Here is a 20180-nt window from a genome sequence, read left to right as displayed (position 1 = left end):
CAGAAGCAACCTTGCACATAAGCAAGTCCACAAAGTCAATGGTGCAAGTAAGAGGATAGAGTCCCATTCATTAATATAAGAAATTTATTAGTCAATAGTTCATGTCATTCAATGCGGCAACTCCATACGGGTGGCAATAAAACATTTAAAGTCCCCCGACACGGTCCCGTGTTTCGCGGCGGCTGCATCGGGAGGGACCAGAAAAGTGTTTATTCACATCTGCAATATAACATGAAATATAATAAATCTCCCACTACCAGTTTGGTTAGCTTCCCTAATTTCTCTTAGCATTTCACTGTCCATCTCATCATGTTGGTAGGTGGATGGTAGTATGCTCCTATCACTATTCTCTGCCCCAACACCCAAGGGATTTCTACCCATAAAGATTTGATAATACATTTAGTCTCATGCAGGATCTTTATCCTGTTGGACTCTATGCCATCCCAGACATAAAGCGCCACCCCACCACCAAGATGCTCATCTCTGTCATTGTGATATAAGTTATCCTGGTATAGCACTATCCCCTTGGTTATCCTCTTTCCACCAAGTTTCTGAGATGCCAATTAAGTCTATGTCATCATTCACTGCTATACACTCTAATTCTCCCATCTTATTTCTTAGACTTCTGGAATTAGCATACAAACATTTCAAAGTGAGTTTTTTGTTTGTATTTACATTCTGCTTTTCAGTTGACAGGGATAAATTTGAATCTTTTAGCTCAGGTGAGTTTTTAATTATAGGCACTTGGACTACTTTTCTTATTATAGGTGCCTCACTGTTGGGATGCCCTAATTCTAATGCATCATTAGTATCCTTTGAAGATACCTCCCTCCAAACCATGTGCTGCTGAGCAACTGTTGGCCCCTTTGTTCTAATTTAAAAGCTGCTCTATCTTCTTTTTAATGATTATCATCAGCAGCCTAGTTCCACCCTGGTTAAGGTGGAGCCCATCCCTTCAGAAAAAACTCCCCCTTCCCCAAAAGGTTCCCCAGTTCCTTACAAAACTGAATCCCTCTTTCCTGCACCATTGTCTCATCCATGCATTGAGACTCCGGTACTGAGAACCACAGCATAGTAAATCCCACAATATTTTCCTCCTCTGTGGGAAAATACCACGGCTTAGTATATGACCCCCTTAGTCTGATCATTGCAGTGGCCTTGGCTAGTGGCCAGCACAGATCTTTCAGGAACCCTGATATCATGAACCATGTCACTGTTTAATGATAAACAGGACTCTCTTCCCCCAACCCTGGTCAGCCCAGGGAGCAAAAGACCAGAACCAGAAATTGAAACTAGGTTCAACTAATGGTAAGTATATTTTTTTATGTAACTGATGCAATCTGCATGAAAAGCCACCCTCCACATGGCAAGATTTTTTCTGACTTAAATATCATGTGGTAATTACTGTACTACTAGCACCTTTAGTACATATTGTGGGAATGGTTAAGCATCTCAATACACCTCATTTGCATGTTCATTACCAAGAAAATGTATTTAAGCTTATTTGTGAAAAAGCTCATGTTTTCTTGCTATCTTTTTTGCATGTAAGTTGCCATGGGTGTCACTTGCATATTATTCAAGTGGTCGGGCACTGTGAGAGAAAATGCTTGTGAAACAGAGCCATTCCCATGGTGGCTTCTGCAGGCTGATACAGCAGCCTCAATGTATTTATCAGAGAAGAAGAAATACTTGGCTCATCTACTCTACCCAGTTGTTGCTGTATATTATGTCACCACAGATCCTACTCAGATTCTGGGCACTTTAAACCCTTCCCCTACCAGTTCTCTATTATGTTTCCCAGTTAGCTTTCAGTTCTTTCACTGTTCTGAATATTGTTGTTTTCACTGGCACTGGCAGGTTATTCCAGGCCTTCTGAACATTCCTCTTTCCAACTTCATTTCCAGAACCCTTGAGCTTCTTTTTCTATGGAACAAGTTGCCTTTTTGTACTTTATTGAAGCCTGCTAGATGTTTGGATGTTTCTGTCTTAGACCTAATCACCTTCCCTTCTGTTGGAAAGTACATTTGAAGTTTCTTACGCTTCACTGTTTCCATCTATTCAATGCCCTTAAAAGGCGTGTCCTTCAGAACTAAACACTGCACATACAGCAGGGGTTCTTATGAGTAACCTGTATGGTCAATATTGCTTATGTCTCTTCCCACAGGTGATACCTCTCCATAATGTTGGCTTTGCTATTGTTGCAGCCCTCATTTGCTGTTCCTCATTTTAAACTGCCTAAACCAAGGTCTGCATTTTATAATTATTCCTGCATGTGGCTTACATCTACTTGTGTCTAGATTGTATGTCTATTCAGCTCTAGATTGTATGTCTATTCAGCACTAAACTGACATGATTCTCTTGAGAAAGGTCTTATGCATCTATTGGACTTTGCTCATCTATCCCTTCTCCTCTGGCATGACCTCCACCCCAGAGACAAGAGGCTTGTTAGAAAGATGCTCAAAGACAGACATATCTTTTTGGCATGATCAGTAGATACTTAGAAGCCTGAACACATTTAAATGATTAAAACAAAACATAACATTGAAAAACAGATAAATGATTCAGTCCAAAGGATTCTGGCACCATAGACTGCAACTCTAGGTCTCCTAGAATGTAATGTACCCTACTTCCTTATTAAGCCTCTGCCTGTTTATATTCACATGACTTTACATGCCTTGGACTGTTCATCAATGCTTCCCATCCTTGTCAGCACTTTTAATCAGAGTGATGAAGTGAGATTAAAACTACTTAAATATGCTAATACCATGACAGGCAATCGCATGGCCTTTTATAAATGATTCAAAATCAAATAGAACTTCCGCAGCCTTGCACAGCTGCTCCTTATTAGTTTTGATATTTCTGCTTGTCAAACACATTTTACCTCCCTTTTATTGTATTCGTTGTCAAACTTACCCTTTACTGTAGATTTATTTTATTTCCTTCTCCAACTATGCGCCTGTGTCTACCATCACAAATGTTGGGCAAAAGCTGGACTCTAAACCATGCCTAATCATATTATTCAATGCATAGCTGACTGTTACAGGAGCTTGTGATGGATTTTTGACTACTAAAATCAACTGGGAATTCCAAAGGTTTGGTAATAAAACTAAAGTGTGTTAAAAGTTCAGATAAGATTCAATAATTCAGCTCACCTGGTTTAATATTTCTCTCACATGCAAGCAAAAAAAAGTCACATTCCTTTAGCTATAAGAAATAAAACTGATATTTCTGCAGCAGCTTTTATCCTTGCTTTCATACTAAAAATGGAATTAATTAGGAAATTCTAACTATTTGAAAAACAAATTGGATGTGGACAGGAGAATATTTGAAGGACAGATCACCGGTAGAAATTTAATACACAAGTAGCAGGATCCAATGTATTGAAAATATGTATAGTTGGAACAAAAAATACTTGGGATAAAAGATTTACAGGTTTAAAAAGCAAATAGACTATAGGAAATTATTAGAAAGGCATATTATTACAAAACAATAGAAAAGAGCCAAGGGAAGGTAACACAGCAAAGAACAAAAAAGCTGAGATCTAGGCAAGATAAAGGGTGAATGAGCAATTGAAAATCAGGGGCAGAGTAATTTGCAAAGATATACTTTGCAATTGTCCTTGAAAAAAAAAATTGACAATTGCTGCAATTTATAAGAATTCTTAATGAGGGGTCTAGCAGGAAAAAATATGAAGCATATGTATCCTGGAGGAGAGGAAAGACAGGGGAGAAGACCTGAAAGGTATTAATGATGCACAAAATGAAACCTTTTCCTCTGGAAAGGAAACTGTAGAACTAGGGGTCATGATATGAAACTCCAGGGGGGATGACCCAGAACCAACATCAGCAAATATTTCTTCAAACAGAGGGTCGTGGATGCCTGTAATAGAGATGTGCATCGTTTTTGTTAATCATTTTGGGCTTCATTTCGGGGCCCTCCACAGGAAATTTCATTTTTCCCGTAGTTTGGGGGTTTTTGTTCGGGGGGGGGGGGGCCCAACCTTTGGGTTAATGTGCACTAACTTTGACCTGTTAGTGTGCACTAACCTGAAAAACAAATTTTTCTGAAATTTTGGAAAAATTCCATTCGTTTTTTGGTTCCCCTGAACCATACCAAATTAGGCAATTTTGTTGAAATTGCCTAATTCGGGAAAAATGAATGCACATCTCTAGCCTGTAATGCCCTCCTGAACGAGGTGATAAAGACAAGAACAGTGAAGGAATTTAAAAGGACTTAGGATAAACACTGTGGATCCCTACAAGTGAGAGGATGGATATTTAAAAATGAGGTAACCTATGATAACATTATATGCTGCATTTCTATATGAGGGTAACCTGAATGAAGCAGCAGATACAACTACCCTTAAGTAAAGGCAAGAAGGTAACCTTCAAGGAGTGGCATCACTAAAACCTTTAACTCAGTATATGCAAATTATCTCATACATATTCATTGTGGATATCCTGAAAACCCGACTGGCGGATCCTCAGGACAAGTTTGGGAAGCCCTGCTTTAACAGAAGTCAATGGGTAAGTGTGTGGAGCGGCAGTTACTACCCTTAACAGAAGGCATGATGGTAACCTCATCGGAGTGGCAGTTACTACCAAAAGCAACTTGCTAGGCAGGCTGGATGGACTGTGAGGTCTTTATTTGCCTTCATTTACTATATTACTATGTTACTATGTACTGAAAATAGATGATTTGTGGGTTGTGACAAATTTTGTTCAGTAGTGTAATAAGATAATCAGTCTACTACAGAGACTGGTAAGGAATAATGCTATGAAAATGGGATCAAAGCAAAATAAATAATTCATAGTAAAATAACTATAACAAATGTAAACACAGAGGTCCGTAATCGATAATCCAGCAAGTGGGCAAGTTATCTGGCTTCAGTTAGCCAGATAACTTTTCACGGATATTCAGCAGGTTTAATCTCCCACTGAATATACTTAGCTAACGTTTCCTGGATACATTTACCCAGGTAACTTTTGCCATAGAATATCTGGATAAAGTTATCCAATTAAGTTTAGACCTTAACCAGCTATCTATAATATAGCATTTTTAAGTGTAGGTAGGCACATGGAGATTAATGCTAGTTTTTTATAAATTGTGCAGCAGGAGCCACACAGTTTATTAAATATCACACTTTCTGCTCCAAAAGTGACTGCAAATATTTCCAGTGCATGAAGATCACACTCATCTGGACAGAACTAGAATCTGGCACAGCAGAGGATCTACTACTACTAGATCTCCAGACCATATCCTCAAATAACTTATATCATTTTGACCCTTGCTAAACAATGTCATAGGCACCCATCAATCTAAACTAAAAGCTACTACATGCTGTAAGAACCTATGCCCCTCTGGAATAATTAAATAAGCTAAAGCTAGTCTATTTGATTATTTATGTATTTATTTATTTATCGAGTTTTATATACCATCATTCGGTTTCGCCATCACAATGGTTTACAAAAACTACGATGGTTTACAAAATTAAGAAAGTTAACAAGGCTTACAATAAAGGTTCAAATGATTGTTAACATAGAGACATCAATTTACAAAATTGTTTGTTGATCAGTTTTTTACACTTTTCAATTCTTTGTTATAATATAAACTTGTATTGAGTTCCCAGATTTCTTAGGGTTAAACCGGAGGGGGTTGGCGTTATTTTATTCATTGGGTGAGTTGATACACTTTAGTGTCCAATAGACGGTAAATGCATCACTAGCTGGGGGCCATTTATCTGACTGCTTTGAAAAAGCAATAGACCAATCTGTGTGGATGGGGAGACTAGATAAGCTATATGGTCTTTTTCCTCTGTAAGATATCTATGTTTTTTAAAGAAAACCAACCTGGACCCTAATGAGCTGAATAACTACAGACTAGTTTCAAACGTAATATTTCTGGGCAAGATCATTAAAATAGTTGCTTGAAAATAACTGTCTGATTTCCTATTGACCACAAATCATTGAGGCCCATTCCAACTAGCTTCACCTTTCATATCAGCATTGAGACCACTGTAGACTGCAGCTCCTGAGGGTGGAAGACTCTGCTGTCATGGCCGAGGTTGATGGTGTAAAAGTGTAGTCGTGTATTTGACCAGGTCAGCAAGCTATCAAGCTATCAGATGTATCCACAGGGGTGCAGTACAGTTCCCCCTTCCCAACCTGGTTTCCCACAGGAATAGGGGCCCACAGCCCACCCAGCAAAGTCTCTCAAGATAAAGAGGGGAGGCATGGATAATAAAATAAAGAAATATGCTTCACTTTCAGTATACACAGACTTATCTGTTTTATTTTAAATACTTAGAACAATACTATGGTTTCAGGTCAATAAAAATGTGCACATACATAAAAGAAGTTTACTGGTCTCTAATTTACATAAACATGCTCCAATACCATTAATAATATTTCTTTCTGTTTCATATATTGTTTTCTCTAGAGAAATTACTACACTAAACAAGAAAGTAAATGGAAAGCAACTATCAACTCATTGGTACTTGTCAGATAAGTATTTTCTTATAAACTGTTTTTGTTACTGTGTTACTTTTAAAAAATTAATGTTCAATGTCTTATTCCTACGACTATTAAGAATTGATTCTTTGTGTTCTTTTTTGTTGTTGTTGTTGTTTTCAGGTCCAGACCAATTCTCCTTTTTGGATTCGGGTAAATAATTTTTATACTTTATGTATAGTCTTTTCCTTCTCTCTCCTCTTATGACTTTGTCTTCTTCTTCAACCTACTAAACTATGTTTTAAATAAATCATTAGGGAAAAACTCTCTCCCTCAACCCACTCCAGAATCTTCAGCAAACTATTCAGTATGTTTCCTGGGTCTGTCCTTGTCGTCTTATTGAAACTGTATTATTTCTAGCTAAAGAAAACCAAAGGATAATTGAAATAGCCCTATCTTTTTTTCATGAAATAACAGTTCTCTAGATTATAACTCGGGGTGTCTCACTCTTTCTCTCTTCTTTATTATAACTTGCAAGTTCCTTCAGTATGACTTATTAATAAAGGTTGTGGGTATAGGTAGAATATTTCCTTGAGACCGTGGGTTAACATAACTCTCTGGGCTTTCAAATAGGTCTCTCCACTTGTTTTTCAGCTTAGTTATGAGTTATTTTAAATAGAGTGTTTCTCAGTGCAACTCAATAACCAAACACTGAATTGCCTTGAACAGGTCGGTGTTCGGCATTCAAGATCCATAAGATCAACTCACACTCTCTGAGTAACCCTTACTCATGCTGTGCTAATACACGGTACAGCAATTGAATTACAGTTTAAACCTTTTTTTTTTCCCCCTTAACACCTTACTTTATCAGGAACCCACAATCAAGATCATTCATACATGCAGACTTTGTTCTTATTGTGAATGCTCTTTCATGAATTATAGTGTTTCTGCACTTTTACTAAGCCCTGAGGTCAGAGGACTCTGACAGCACCTCTGTTCTCTTAGACTTCAGGCTCACTACTGCTGAATTCTATAACTGACTTTAGGTTTTCTAAACTTAGAATATTCCTGCTCTTACTGATGTCATCTTAGGAAATAGTACATGGGATAGTCTACTAGGTATCTTTAGCTTTTGCTTGTGGGACAATTTCTATTTGGGTTTATCATTTTTACCTTTAGAAAAATTTTGGTAACTTTCTTATTACTTATAATGATCTTTAATTTCATTTAAATCCTGTGCTGTGGCTTAGAATAGTACATCTGCGCCTGCCACATCACTGGTCCCCTAGAAAGCCGATGTCAAGGCTCCATGGCTATGGGTTCGCTTCATCCTCTGGTTGCTATGGGAATTCCTGCTTTTTTTTTTAGATGTTATGGAGTGGACCGAAGTCTCAATTCATGGACAGGACAGTGCGACAGGTAAGAGGACTTTTGAATTTCTAGGAACTGGAAACCATTCCTGGGAAGGGAGAACCTATTCAGACAGGGTAGGCTCTATCTTAGGCAGACTGGAACCATGCTGCTGCTGCTGCTGCTGCTACTAACTTCATCCCAGATCTGAAAGATGTTGTGCATAGTCATGGATCAGAAATGGATCCAAGCTGTGGTAAAGAAATAATTCTAGCATGGCAATGAGCATGATGCTGACTGAGAACACGCTAGAGGTTAGCATTTATCCACTCTCTATTTATTCTCAGCTAGACCCCAGAAATACATATTTGCTACTTCTATTTCCCTGATGAAATTGCATTGCCGAAGTTCATCTGAAAACATCAACTAAATGATAGTTTTATACTTTTGGAGAGTTTTGCATTGCTTTGAGTTTTGAGAGGTTTGGAAATGGAAAGGTTTCATGCTTCATGAGGTTGTTTAGATTAAACAAATTGCTCACTGCTCTGCATTGCTGACAAAATAATTGAATTTGAACTTTTCTTGCATTCTACGATAGAGTAATGAATTATTCAGAGTCATTCTTTTATTTGGTTGATTATACATTTAAGAAAAATAATCTCTTAAAAAAACAGGCATTATACAAAAAACAGATATTAAAGTCTTTTTCCTGATGCTTCTGAAACATTTTTTACTCAAAAAAGTTTGATAATGTGATTTTGCAGGGATCTCAATGTTCTGTTGCATAGTGAGTGAAAAATAATCACAAAGACAAGGACTACTCCTGCACCAGAATATGTCCTTCAGATGATGCAATTGTTATAACAAACAGATTTATATACAAAATTACAGAACATATAGATAGACATGGTTTAATGGCTCATAGCCAGCATGGATTTACCCAAGGGAAGTCTTGCTTCCCAAATCTGCTTCATTTGTTTGAAGGGGTGAATAAGCATGTGGGTAAAGGTGAACTGGTAGATGTATTGTATTTGGATTTTCAGAAGGTGTTTGACAAAGTCAAAGTTGAGAGGCTTCTAAGAAAAGTAAAACATCATGGGATTGGAGGCAATGTCCTTATGTGGATTGCAATCTGGCTAAAAGACAGGAAACAGAGTAGGAATAAATGGTCAGTTTTTACAGTGGAAAAAGGTAAACTGTGGAGTGCCTCAGTGATTGTACATGGACTGGTGCTTTTTAATATATTTAGAAAAGATCTGGAAAGAGGTACAATGAGTGTGGTGATCAGATTTCCAGATAACACAAAATTATTCAGAGTAGTTAAATCACAAGTGTGATAAATTGCAGGAGGACATTGCAAGACTAGAAGATTGGGCATCCAAATGGCAGAAGAAATTTAATGTGGACAGGTGCAAGGTAATGAATATAGGGAAAAATAACCCATGCTGTAGTTACATGATGTTAGGTTCCATAATAGGAGTTACCACCCTGGAAAAAGATCTATGCATCATAATGAATATTACATTGAAATTGGCTCAGTATGTTTCGGTGGTCAAAAAAGCAATCAGAATGATAGGAATTATTAGGAAGGAAATGGTGAATAAAACAGAGAATGTCATAATGTATTTGTATCCCTCCATGGTGAGACTGCACCTTAAATACTGTGTGCAATTCTGATTGCCGCATCTTAAAAATGATATAATTGCACTTGAGAAGATACAGAGAAGGGCAACCAAAATAATAAAGGCATGGAACAACTCCCCTATGAGGAAAGGCTAAAGAGGTTAGGCTGTTCAGCTTGGAGAAGAAACAGCTGAGGGAGGATTTGATAGAGGTTATAAAATCATGAAAGGACTTGAATGGGTAAATGTGAATCAATTATTACTCTTTCAGATAATAGAAGAACTAGGGAGAACTCCATGAAGTTAGCAAGTAGCACATTTAAAAATTGAAAAAAATTATTTTTCATTCAATGCATAATTAAGTTCTGAAATTCATTGCCAGAAGATGTAGTTAAGGCAGCTGACATAGCTGCATTAAAAAAAGGCTTGGACAAGTTCCTGAAGAAGTCCATAAACTGCTATTAATCATGTTGACTTACGAGTACATTTTAAAAGCCCGGTGTGCACAAATACTGGGAGATACGGGCATGGCTGGCCCGTGTATGTGCCAAGCGCATTTTAAAAATGGCCTGGCCATGCACATATCTCCCGGTGGGCATGGAAATGTTGGACTCAGTGAAAGGGGAGGGGGGGGGGCAGCCAGGACAATGGTCATTAGCTCCTGTCCTGGGGAAGTGCATGCCAGCAAGTGGCCGACATGTGCAACTTATTTCACCATCCAATTAAAGTAAGTAGCAAAACAAAAAAAATTCTTATAGTTTGGATAAGGGTTGGGGAGGAGAGAGGAAAAGGGAGGAAGAGTAGGTAGGGGGATAGGGACGTTCCCTCCCCGTCCGCTCATTAATTGGAGTGGACTGGGAGGGACCTGGGAATGGGCCATTTGCATCGCCACACATTATTTTTAAATCACCCCCCTTGCGTGCACAAGTCGTGACCCGCCCACACATGGGTGTGCCACTATAAAATCGGCATGCATGTGCACACGGGTATCAAATTTTATAACAAGCAAGTAGCAACGCGCCCATATTATAAAATCAGTGCATCCATGTGGGTGCACCAGGAACCGCCTGCACATGGACGCACATGTGCAGCTTTTAAAATCTATCTCTTAGGGAATAGCCACTGCTTATTATTGGCTTTTAGGGATGTGCAGGCAAAAAGTTTTCGGTGAAACGTTGATACGTTGAAGGTGAGGGTCGATTCTGTTCAATATGGACATATGGAGAAATCCATAAGTTGTGGATCTGTCCATACGTTTCCCGGTTCCCTAAATAAAAATTTAAACCCCCCACCCTCCTTAATCCCCCCAAGTCTTACCAAAACTCCCTGGTGGTCCAGCGGGGAGTCAGGAAGCCATCCCTGCACTCCTTTGTGATTTCCTCACGGCGCCGATAGCCTGTGTCACAGGGGCTGCCCGTACCATTGGTCAGCCCCTGTCACATAGTCATTGGCGCCATCTTGTGCTTCTACCACGTGACAGGTAGGTCATGTGGCAGGAGGACGCTCCGGGACCCCCGCTGGACCGAACCGGAACTTTTGGCCAGCTTGGGGAGGCCTCCTGACCCCCCCAAGCTGGCCAAAAGTGACGCCGACGTCACGTGCTCCTCTGCGCCTCTGCTCCCGGACCCCCGCTGGACCGAACCGGAACTTTTGGCCAGGAGTTTTAGTAAGTCTTGGGGGGGTCAGGAGGGTGGGGGGTTTAAGTTTATTTAGGTTCAACGTATTCAACATAGCTATGTTGAATAAGTTGGAACTCGTGATGCGTTTCTCCTCAAACCTTTTTTTTCTCTTTTAAAAATATAAGTTGCGTTTTACATATGCGTTCAAAACGAATGCACACCCCTATTGGCTTTAGTAGCATAGGAACTATTTAATGTTTGAGTACTTGCCAGTTACTTGTAACCTGTATTGGCCACTGTAGGAAACAGGATGCTGGGCTTGATGGATTCTTGGTCTGACCCAGTATATTTATCACAATGTGCAGTTCAAATACACATTTTTGAAATTGGTGGGATCAAAGAAAATCATGGGCATTATCACACTGTAACACATGGTATTTCATGCTGGAAATAACTATACCTTTGTTCCTGATATTAAACTGTGTGATATGCCTAAATACAAGGAGGGAAGAGAGAGGGGAAAGGGGGAGAGGGAGATGGAGAGAGTCTCTATGATAATGCATCTAGTAGTCAACTATTTATACTGTTTTGGAGGGCCAGCTAGTAACTCGAGGTGAGGTTTTGGTGGTGGTGTAGGGTTTTGGGGCAAGTTTTACATGAAGAGTGAGATGTACGAACTGCACAGTAGACTTCAGTGAATATTTGATGTAATTTGGAGTGAGGAAAGTCACACAAAGATAAGATTTCTTCAGTGTTCTCTCAGCCTAGCTTGATGGACTCTCCTCCAGGGTACCATCAAGATAGAGAGTGAGAACATTGAAGTAATCTCATCTTAGTCTGACTTTCTTCACTTCAACTGATGTCAAATCTTCATTAAGGTCTACTGTGCTGTTCATATGTCTCACTCTGCATGTAAAACCTTGAGTTACTAGCTGGCCCTACTATAGCGATATAAATAGTTGACTGCTTTGTGTACCATCCCAGAGTTGCGATAAACTAGTAACTACCTATGCGAAACACGGTGCGGTAATTACATCCTCTTCGGTAAACACAAAAACAAAGAAATCATTTAATATTTATGGAATGGCCTTATCTTCCATAAGTGCCCCTTTAACACCTCGATAATCTAAAGGTCCAACTGACTACCTCACAAGCTTTCTGCTTTGAATATATTTTATAAAGATTTTTTTGTGAGTTTTGCTTCTATGGCCAATTTCTTTTCAAATTCTCTCTTAGCCTGTCTTATCAATATTTTACAATTAACTTGCCAATGCCTATGTTTAATCCTATTTTCTTCTGATGGATCCTTCTTCCAATTTTTGAATGAAGATCTTTTGGCTAAGATAGCCTCTTTCATCTCACTTTTTAGCCATGCTGGAAATTGTTTGACCTTCCTTCCACCTTTCTTAAAGTGAGGAATACATATGGACTGTGCTTCTAGGATGGTATTTTTTAACAATGTCCACACCTATTGCACACTTTTTACATTTGTAGCTGCATCTTTCAATTTTTTTAACTATTTTTCTCATTTTATCAAAGTTTCCCTTTTGAAAGTTTATTGCTACAGTCGTGGATTTACTTATTGTCCCCCCTTCCACCATTAACTCTCTCACCAAGTCCTGTGCGCCACTGAGAATTAGATCTAAAATTGCTCCCTCTCTCATCAGTTCCTGAACCAATTGCTCCATAAAACTGTCATTTATTCCATCCAGAAACTTTATTTCTCTAGAATATACTAATGAGTCACTTATCCAGTCAATATTGGGTTAATTGAAATCTAAAAATACCAGAAGCACCTTGCACATCAGGTAATCCACAAAGTCACAAGTGCAAGTAAAGACATCAAGTCCCATTCACGTAAAGTAATAATTTATTAACCACGAATAGAATTTATATCATAATTTAAATCGGCAACTCCATATCAGTAGTGACAAGCATGTAGTTTTCTATGTCCCCCGACACGGTCCCGTGTTTCGCGGAGGCTGCATCGGGAGGGACCCAAGGAAATCATTTCATATCCATTCCATTCTCCTGAGAAGAATGGAATGGATATGAATGATTTCCTTGGGTCCCTCCCGATGCAGCCTCCGCGAAACACGGGACCGTGTCGGGGGACATAGAAAACTACATGCTTGTCACTACTGATATGGAGTTGCCGATTTAAATTATGATATAAATTCTATTCGTGGTTAATAAATTATTACTTTACGTGAATGGGACTTGATGTCTTTACTTGCACTTGTGACTTTGTTAATTGAAATCTCCCATTATTTCTGCACTACCAATTTGGTTAGCTTCCCTAATTTTTCTTAGCATTTCATTGTCCATCTCAACATCTTCACCAGGTGGATGGTAGTATACTCCTATCACTATATTCTTCCCCAACACACAAGGGATTTCTACCCATAAAGATTTGATTGTGCATTTAGTCTCATGCAGGATCTTTAACCTGTTGGACTCTATGACATCCCAGACATAAAGTGCCACCCCACCACCAAGTTGCACCACTCTGTCATTGCAATATCATTTGTACCCTGCTATAGCACTATCCCAGGGAGTCAGTTGGACCGTTAGATGATCGAGGGGTTAAATGGGCACTTAGAGAAGATAAGGCCATAATAGAAAGATTAAATGATTTCTTTCTTTCAGTGTTTACTGAAGAGGATGTTGGGGAGATACCAGTTCCAGAGAAGGATTTTATGATGAACCTAGAAAATGTGGTAGGCCTGATTGACAAACTGAAGAGTAGTAAATCACCTGGACCAGATTCTATACACCCCAGAGCTCTGAAGGAACTCAAAAGTTAAATTTCATATCTATTAGTTAAAATTTGTAACCTATTATTAAAATGATCCATTGTACCTCAAGACTAGAGGATGGCTAAAGTAATCCCAATATTTAAAAAGGGCTCCAGGGGCAATCCGGGAAACTACAGACCAGTTAGCCTGACTTCAGTGCCAGGAAAAATAGTGGAAAGTGTTCTAAAGATCAAAATTACAGAACATATAGAAAGACATGGTTTAATGGAACAAAGTCAGCATGGCTTTACTCAAGGCAAGCCTTGCCTCACAAATCTGCTTCACTTTTTTAAAGGGGTTAATAAACATGTAGATAAAGGTGAACTGGTAGATGTAGTGTACTTGGATTTTCAGAAGGCATTTGACAAAGTTCCTCATGAGAGGCTTCTAGGAAAAGTAAAAAGACATGGGATCAGTGACGATGTCCTTTCATGGATTACAAACTGGCTAAAAGACAGGAAACAATTTTCTCAGTGGAAAAGGGTATACAGTGAAGTGCCTCAAGGATCTGAACTAGGACCCATGCTTTTCTATATATTTATAAATGAACTGGAAAAAAATACGAAGAGTGAGGAAATCAAATTTGCAGATGATACAAAATTATTCAGAGTAGTTAAATCACAAGCAGATTGTTATAAATTGCAGAAGGATCTTGCGAGGCCGGAAGATTGGGCTTCCAAATTGCAGATGAAATGTAATGTGGACAAGTGCAAAGTGATGCATATAGGGAAAAATAACCCTTGCTGTAGTTACACAATGTTAGGAGTTACCATCCAGGAAAGAGATCTAGGCATCATAATAGATAATACATTGAAATCATCAGCCCAGTTTGCTGTGGCGATCAAAAAAGCAAACAGAATGTTAGGAATTATTAAAAAGGGAATGGAAAATACAACACAGGATGTGATAATGCCTCTGTATCGCTCCATGGTGAGACTGCACCTTGAATACTGTGTGCAATTCTGGTCACTGCATCTCAAAAAGGATACAGCTGCATTGGAGAAAGTGCAGAGAAGGCAACCAAAATGATAAGGGGCATGGATGGCTGCCCTATGAGGAAATGCTAAAAATGTTAGGGCTGTTCAGGTTAGAGAAGAGACAACTGAGGGGGAATATGATAGAGATCAACAAAATCATGAAAGGACTTGAACAATGTAAATCGGTTATTTACTCTCTCAGATAATAGAAGGACAGGGGGCACTCCATGAAGTTAGCAAGTAGCTCATTTAAAACAAATCAAAGAAAATTATTTTTCACTCAATGCATAGTTAAGCTCTGGAATTCATTGCCAGAGGATGTGGTTACAGCAGTTAGTATAACTGGGTTTAAAAAAGGTTTGGATAAGTTCCTAGAGGATAAATCCATAAACTGCTATGACGGTTATTAATAAGCAATAGTAGCCTGTGATCTATCTAATGTTTAGGTACTTGCCAGGTACTTGTGACTTGGATTGGCCACTGTTGGAAACAGGATACTGGGTTTGATGGGCCCTTGGTCTGACCCAGTATGGCATATCTTATGTTCTTATTCAACAAAATCTTTGGTGTGAAGGAAATAGTTCAATGAAACAACTTTTCGTGGATTGCTGCTGCAGGTAATGAGAGGGGCATGAAAAATGCAAGGGCAAGCCAGCTCTTCCCCAGCACTGACTGAAGTACTAGGTGACATCCATCACATTCACACCAGGTAGGCAGGTTACCAGGCGATCCTCATGCCCTCCAGCCACCCAGCTGTCTACATTCCTAATAATCAAATCTCCAATTAAGATGGCTGACCTATCCCTTCCCTCCTGGGCTGTAGCCCATGGAGACACATCCTCAGTGTGAGATGACAATACAACACCTGGAGAGCAGGTCCTTGTTACAGGTTCCTTTCCTGCTGCACCAGGTTGATGCTCTCCGATCATGAGACCTTCTTCCTCCAAGACAGCACCAGGGCTGCCAGTCTGAAGCTGGGACTTGGCTACTATGTCCCTGAAGGTCTCATCTCTATACCTCTCTGTCTGTCTCAGCCCCTCCAGGTCTGCCACTCTAAGCTCCAGAGATTGGACTCTCTCTGAGAGACAGGAGCTGTTTGCATCGCATGCACATGTACAATTTCTCACCGGTGGGTAAAAAATCATACATGTGACACTCAATGCAAATGTCTGGGTGGCCCCCCTCTTGCTGCTGGACTGCTGCCTTCATCTTAAATTTGTTCAGTTCCTAGTTAAATTATAGATTGCTATGGGAATAGGACTGCGTACAATTAGGGTCCTTTAAATATATTTGTGTATTCACTATTGGGTAGATTTTCCACTGGCTGTACGCATAAATTCTAGCCTTTATGTGAGTGGCCAGGCCTTGAGCACACCGAGCCAATTCTCCACAAGGCCTGGCCATGCGCATAAAGGGGCGGATTTTAAAAGGGTTACATGTGTAATATACGTGTGTAACCCTTCTAAACCCGCTCCTGCGTGCGCCAGGCCTATTTTGCATAGGCCCGATGACGCACGCAAGCCCCAGGACACACGTATGTCCCGGGGCTTGAAAAAAGGGGTGGGGAGTGGGCGGTCTGGGGCAGGGTGGGGCGTGGCCAGAGGCCTCCAAAGGGCCTCTAGGCTGGGGGATTGTGCGCTGGCACACGGCCGGCAGGTGCAACTTGAAGAACAAAGGTATAGGGGGGTTTAAGTAGGGCTGGGGGGCGGGTTAGGTAGGGGAAGGGAGGGGAAGGTGGGGGGGGGGGTCGGAAGGAAAGTTTCCTCCGAGGCCGCTCTGATTTCGGAGCGGCCTCGGAGGAAACAGGGAAAGCCATCGGCATCCCCTAGGGCTTGGCACGTGCAAGGTGCACAAGTGTGCACTCGCTTGCGCACGCCGACCCCGGATTTTATAACATGCGCGAGATTGCGCACGCATGTTATAAAATCTAGGCCCGTGCATAGCTTTTAAAATCCGACCCAAAGGCTGGTACATGCTTGAGTGTCAGGCTTCCTGTAAGGAGTAGGCTGGGACAGCGCCATTGCTCACTGTCCTGTAGCCTCACGCACCAGTCGGCTGCCTCCGTGAGCAACTTACTTCAGCTTAGGTGGTTGGGAGGAGAGGTGAAGGGGAAGGGAGATTAGGTAATATCGGAGGGAACTGGGGAGCATTGCCACGTGGAAATTGCAAAAATCCTTCCCCCTTGCACGTGCTGCCTGCACATACGCATGCGGATGATAAAATCTGGCATGCATGTGCGCACAGTCCATGGATTTTCCACCATGCACGCGCATGTTATAAAATCAGGCATTCATGTGTGCGTGCCGAGTAGCGTGCGCACATATATGCCTGCACATACCTTTGAAAATCTACCCCTGTGGGGTAGATCTTAAAAGCCCGGCGAGCATAAATCCTCCCGGATTTATGCGTGCAGGGCACTCGCGTGCCGGCACGCCTATTTTGCATAAGCTGCCGGCACGCGCAAAGCCCCGGGACGCGTGTAAGTCCCGGAGCTTCGTAAAAGGGGTGGGAGGGGGTGTGTCCGGGGTCAGGGGCGGTCCGGGGTGGGTCCAGGGGCGTGGCAATGGTTCAGGGGCGGGCCGGGAGGGTGGTCCCGAGTCCCCCGGCACTGTGGCCTGTGACGGGGGATGCCTCAAACAGGGGTAACTTGCACAACAAAGGTAGGGGGGGATTTAGGTAGGGCTGGGGGGTGGGTTAGATAGGGGAAGGGAGGGGAGGTGGGAGGACGCCGAAGGAAAGTTCCCTCCGAGGCCGCTATGATTTCGGAGCAGCCTCGGAGGGAATGGAGGCAGGCTGCGCTCGGCGCGCGCAAGCTGCCGATTTTGCGCAGCCTTGCGCGCGCCGACTCTGGATTTTATAAGATACACATGGCTACGCATGTATCTTATAAAATCTGGCGTACTTTTGTTTGCGCCAGTTGCGCGAACAAAAGTATGCGCGCGCGTACTTTTTAAAGATCTACCTCTATGTGTGGATCTGGGCGGCTTTTAAAATCCGCTCTTCACTTGTGAGCCTGACGTATTTACCCATTCCCTAATTAATCCGCAAGCCAGGATTTTAAAATTTACCTCATAAAGTGCACTTCCATCTGAATATCCTCTGGATAATTCAATGGCAATTTCTTGAAGCGATTTTCAAAAGCCCATTTACATGTGTAAAACCCAATTTTAAGCGTGTAAAGGCTTTTTAAAATCAGGCCCAAATTCTGCTACAGTTATCATGGTGGAGAAGCCATAGGCTGCTTCGGGTTTTGCTTAAACTGCAGCTGCTTTATTTCTGTTGTAAAAAGCAATTTAAGTAAAATAAAATTTTACTGTATAATGCAAACTGCTTTTGATGTTAAAAAAAAATTCCTTTGGCAATGAAAGTGAAAACTAAGTACTTAACAACCTTTATCTCTAGTGCCCTGGGTTGCAATTATAGTCTCTCAGCTCATGTGATACCTACATCTTTAATATAAAATTCAATTCAGTATCTGATTGTGATACTGCAAAAAAACCCCAAGAAACCCATACATCAAAGGAGAAATATTGTACAGATCTTGGTGCAATGCATAACTGCTATTCAGGTTGCTTGTACTCTTTGACAACACAGAAACTAAGAAGTGAACTGCTTAATGCACAGAGACTTTGCAAAGTTTAATTGCATTTTTGTTTATAATGTAAGTGCTTCATATATTCTTCTGGGAATTTTTCAGGATTAAAGCATTAGTTAATTTACACTGGCATAACTGATATTGCAGAAGCAAAATTCATGTTTCATTCTTAAACCCTTCCAGGTATGTGATGTAGCCAAGATTAAATTCTACCCCAAGCTGAAACTCAGCACTTACACTTAAGATTTGAAACACTAAGGAAATACATTCAGAGCAAACTATAGTTTCTTTATTCTAATTTTAGTTGTCTTAAAAATATCAGGCATCTATACAAATCATCATACTATGGACATTTTAACAGGAATACTAAACTGGAATGCATTTACAATGCAATACATATTCTAGGGCTTCTTGACAAACACTGCAGAGCACTGTAGATTTTAACTTAGCAGTGCATGTACACATCTACTTGCAAAGCCAAGAATAGTACACAGGCAGTGCCATCCCTCAAATTGTGAAGATGCTCACAACGCCAGCACAAATAGGGAGGAGTAGTGCCTGTAGCACTGGCTCTGCTGTTGAGGAGAGGCAAGATGGCAGCCTTCAGGGAGAAACAGATGCTGGAGATAGAGTCGGATACAAGACGCAGAAGAACATGCTGGAAGGGGAATATGAAACAGGGGAGAGAATACTGGGAGATACAGGTAAGAGGCAAGAGAGAGTGGAGAGATCAGAAGGTGCAAACAGTTTGGGGTTATGATAAGTAGTGAAACAAAAGTAGGAAAGTGTGGAAGTAAAATGCACCTTCAATGAGTTAAACTATTTACTATGGGCCAGATTTTAAGATTTACGCACGGGCGTAGATTTGTGCACGGAACCCAGCACGCACAAATCTACGCCCGATTTTATAACATGTGCATGCAGCCATGCGCATGTTATAAAATCTAGGCCCAAGTGTTTTTAAATTTCCTCCTGGCTGAATGGCATATATTTTAGCCATATAAGTCATTACACAGCCGTAGCCAATAGAAAAGGGGCAGGATTCGGATATTTCAGAACACGGTTCACATTTATATATCTACTGCTGAATATAGAAACATAGAAACATAGAAATGACGGCAGAAGAAGACCAAATGGCCCATCTAGTCTGCCCAGCAAGCTTCACACATATTTTCTCTCATACTTATCTGTTTCTCTTAGCTCTTGGTTCTATTTCCCTTCCACCCCCACCTTTAATGTAGAGAGCAGTGATGGAGCTGCATCCAAGTGAAATATCTAGCTTGATTAGTTTGGGGTAGTAGCCGCCGCAATAAGCAAGCTGCACCCATGCTTATTTGTTTTACCCAGACTATGTTATTAGCCCTTATTGGTTGTTTTTCTTCTCCCATGCCGTTGAAGCAGAGAGCCATGCTGGATGTGCATCGAAAGTGAAGTATCAGGCACATTTGGTTTGGGGTAGTAACCGCCGTAACAAGCCAGCTACTCCCCGCTTTGTGAGTGCGAACCCTCTTTTCTTCTCCCCTGCCGTTGAAGCAGAGAGCTCTGCTGGATGTGTGAAGTATCAGTTTTTCTTCTCCCCTGCCGTTGAATCAGAGAACTATGCTGTATATGCATTGAAAGTGAAGTATCAGGCTTATTTGATTTGGGGTAGTAACCGCCGTAACAAGCCAGCTACTCCCCTCTTTGTGAGTGTGAATCCTTTTTTCCACATTTCCTCTTGCTGTTGAAGCTTAGAGCGATGTTGGAGTCAAGCCTGTGTATGTTTATTTA

This window comes from Rhinatrema bivittatum, chromosome 2 (genome assembly GCF_901001135.1).
Source record: "Rhinatrema bivittatum chromosome 2, aRhiBiv1.1, whole genome shotgun sequence".
Taxonomy (NCBI): domain Eukaryota; kingdom Metazoa; phylum Chordata; class Amphibia; order Gymnophiona; family Rhinatrematidae; genus Rhinatrema; species Rhinatrema bivittatum.
Note: the sequence above shows the minus strand (reverse complement) of the source record.